The sequence below is a fragment of the Epinephelus lanceolatus genome, chromosome 10, assembly GCF_041903045.1.
Source record: "Epinephelus lanceolatus isolate andai-2023 chromosome 10, ASM4190304v1, whole genome shotgun sequence".
In the NCBI taxonomy this organism is placed as follows: domain Eukaryota; kingdom Metazoa; phylum Chordata; class Actinopteri; order Perciformes; family Serranidae; genus Epinephelus; species Epinephelus lanceolatus.
The window spans coordinates 46,483,617-46,486,987 of NC_135743.1; the positions used below are offsets into that span (position 1 = coordinate 46,483,617).

General features: G+C 41.4%; 1 long non-coding RNA gene across 1 annotated transcript; it reads right to left on the reverse strand.

Annotated features, from left to right (window-relative positions):
- Window positions 1-251: 251 nt before the first annotated feature.
- LOC117264554 (uncharacterized) lies at window positions 252-1,595 on the reverse strand. The gene is made up of 2 exons (XR_004502325.2): window positions 1,410-1,595; window positions 252-1,049 (listed from the first exon to the last, which is right to left on the reverse strand). It is a non-coding gene; the product is annotated as an uncharacterized LOC117264554 (long non-coding RNA).
- Between the last annotated feature and the right edge of the window lie 1,776 nt (window positions 1,596-3,371).

The following is a 3,371-nucleotide window of genomic DNA, read 5'->3' on the forward strand; positions in this document are numbered from 1 at the left end:
GCACTCTTGATAGGACTTAGACCAGAAATCAGCCAGTTTGTGATCAAACATTTGATTGGCTGGAAAAATGTAGGATTGCAGAGAACCATTGATTATGCAGTTCATGCGGAAGAAACAACTGAAGCAAAATAAAAGGAAAAGAAAAGTTACAGATCTTTTCTTGTGTAGCACTTTAAGTTTACAGGGACCAGAGTCTAGATTCAGGTAGAGTGGTTACTAGTACTAAGAATAACAGACCACAGACCAGTGAGTGATTTTTAACTGCCAGATTATTTATATAGAGAATTATTAGAAGAAACAATGATCATATGTTGGTACCAAATATCTCACATACACACATGCAAAGATAAATTGTTCAATATCCCTTCAAACATTCAAAATGAAACCAAAATCTCAGGAAAATAAGGTTATTTATGCCTATTTATCTCCTTTATGTTTAACCCAACCTATTTGAGTTGGCATATAATTTTATATCTAGGTTTCTTATTGGTTGTTTAGTTACTGGTATCTCCTTTAAGTTTACTCAGTTTAAGTTCTCATTTTATCTCAGTTTAGGCCTATTTATGGGTTTTAGTTCTATTTTTTCTACTTTCTCTTTAGTTTGATTAATCAACTCTATTTATGCTTTAATTCACTTTTACACGACCCATTCATGTAATACCAATTTGGCACACGAGGAAAAAGTGAATAAATAAAAGAAGAAAAAAAAACAACAGTTCAATAAAATAAAAAATACAACTCAATCTCAGAGCTCACAGATCAATGTAAACAATAACTCAAATTTCCACAGTTTGGTGTATTACCAGTCTTTCGGTTATGTCCTTTATCAGTCCATATGAAATTCACTGTGTGTTGCTGCAAAACCTGTCAGTTTTGTTCTACCACGATCCCAGTGTCAGAATCAGTGTCTTTGTCCACGGTGTGCAGGCGAGTTTGCAGAATAGGTGATTCTCTGCTGCGACTCTCTCTCTCCTATGGATGGCTCGCTATCTTCTTTCCACAGCTCCAGGTGTTTTCACACACCGGCGATCCCAACTAAAAAACCTGGCCTGCCATACAACAAGGCAACGCACATGCAGGCATTTTAGCTTCACATAAATCAGGAAAATAAATTAAATTAAAGTTCTAGCACTGAAATATAGGTTAACTATCAACTTAAATCCAAACCGCGACCTAAAATGGCGGCTCTCCTCTCGCTTTCACTCCGCCGCGAGGCAACTTGACCGTGTATGCTCTTTTTTTTAGCTTTTAACTACACATTACACAAATGAAAAACACAAAATACACAGCATAACAGTTGTTCAGACTGCTTTAGCTTAGCTGCGAGTAATATCATCTTCACATTAAGCCTGTAAACAAAGGAATATCCTGTTGATACACATGCTGAAAAAAATAGCTTTTTAACTCACCAAATCCTCGTTCAAAAATGAAATAAAACAGAATCCAGCAACACGGACAGCAGATGAATACAATATCCTCCCAAAAATGAAAGGAAACCAAGGTGTTGAATCTCAAAATACACTTCTTTTACTCCTATTTACTTTCTCCTTTCCTCTCGTTCTCGACTTTTTCGTCTCCCGTCTCTGGTGCTCTGCTCTTACTCTAGTTATTCACCCTCCCTCCAGCACGCGGCGCTTACGTGCTCGGCTGTTACCGTGATCGACTGTTACTGCTGCACTTGTTAAAGGAGCAGTACATATAAAATTAACAACAATTTGAACAGTGACTTACTTTTATATACATTTTGTTACTTTAAACACAATTATTACTGTATTTGCTTACATTTAATATTGATCTAAGCTTCTATTTGTTTGTTTTCATATTTGCCTAGGTTACACTTGCATGAAAATGATGACACTGATGAAATTGCCTTCCGAGGTAACAAGAACCAGAAAAATCACAAAGGGGGAGGAGGAGGTGCGGGCGGTGAGAGCAGAGGAACGGATGTGTGCTACAATTGTGGCAAGCCTGGACACTATGCGAGAGACTGCAGAGCACCAAAGAAATTGGGAAAGAGGAGAGGAGGGGGACGGGAAAGACGGCAGAGTGGAGGAGCGGACCCCAGACAAGAAGAGCAGGAAGGAAACCACTCTGCATGACTAGCTTTGGAATCAGGTCATGCACCCACACCAACACACACACACATATCAGCAGATAGTGAGACAGAAGTAGATGAAATCCTATCATTACAAACTGCAGAAATCTTACTATCACAAGAAGGGTCTAAACCATGGATAGTGTTGTACTTGTACTTCCGGTTCAAGTTGAAGCGTGTTGGAGTGAACTCTGTGTTTGATGCTTGGTGTTTTTGACTCTTTTTTTCTGGATTACGTGACCACTGAGTTTGGAACAAGGACTTTGTACTTTTGCCAGAGATACCCGGTTCGACCTCTGCCTGCCTCAAGACCCTGATTTTGGATAATGGACTAAACGAGGCAAAGAGTAGGAGCGGAGCTAGCTGGCTAATAGTGCAGCCAGCCAGCTAGCCGGTTAGCACAACAAACGCTGGCGCTAGCAGCTGCTCGGCAGCTAACAACAACTTGCTCACACTCTGACACTCACAGCCTGTGTCTACCACGTTGGAAAAATGTGAAATGCCACCAAAGGGGTCTAAGGCGGAGACAAAGCTGGATGAAGAGTATGTATCAGCCAGCCAGGTAAACGAGCTCATGCAACAGCAGAAAGACATGTTCATGGCTCTTCTGCAACAACAAGAAGAAAACTTTAAAGGCTTTGTCCAAATCATCGTGGACTCCACAAACTCCAGGCTAGATGCAATAAACCGGGACATACAAGATGTCAAAACAAGCCTACAATACACACAGCGAGAAGTGGACAACTTGAAGGATGACAACAAGAAGCAGGATGATTGCTGCAGCACAATGCAGACAGACGTATTCAAAATCTGTGACCAGCTTGCTGACCATCACAGACAAAATGGAGTATCTGGAGGGACAGGGGAGCGTACCTATGTTCCCCGGGTTCTATGTTCCCCAGGTCCTATGTTCCCCGCTTTGTATGGGACCCCAAAAGGGTCCTATGTTCCCCGCTTTGTATGGGACTGGGGAACATAGAACCCTTTTTAATAATAAGGGTTCTATGTTCTCCGCTTTTCCCTAAAAGGACCCGGGAAACATAGGCCCTTTTTTTTAAAAAAGGGTCCTAACCCCTAACCCTAACCCTAACCCCTTTTTCTCAAAAGGGTCCTATGTTCCCCGGCAACAGCGGGGAACATAGAACTCTTAAAAAGGGTTCTATGTTCCCCGGTCCCATACAAAGCGGGGAACATATTTCCTTTTGGGGAAAGCGGGGAACATAGGACCCTTTTTTTTTTAAAGGGTCCTATGTTCCCCGATCGGGGAACATAGAAC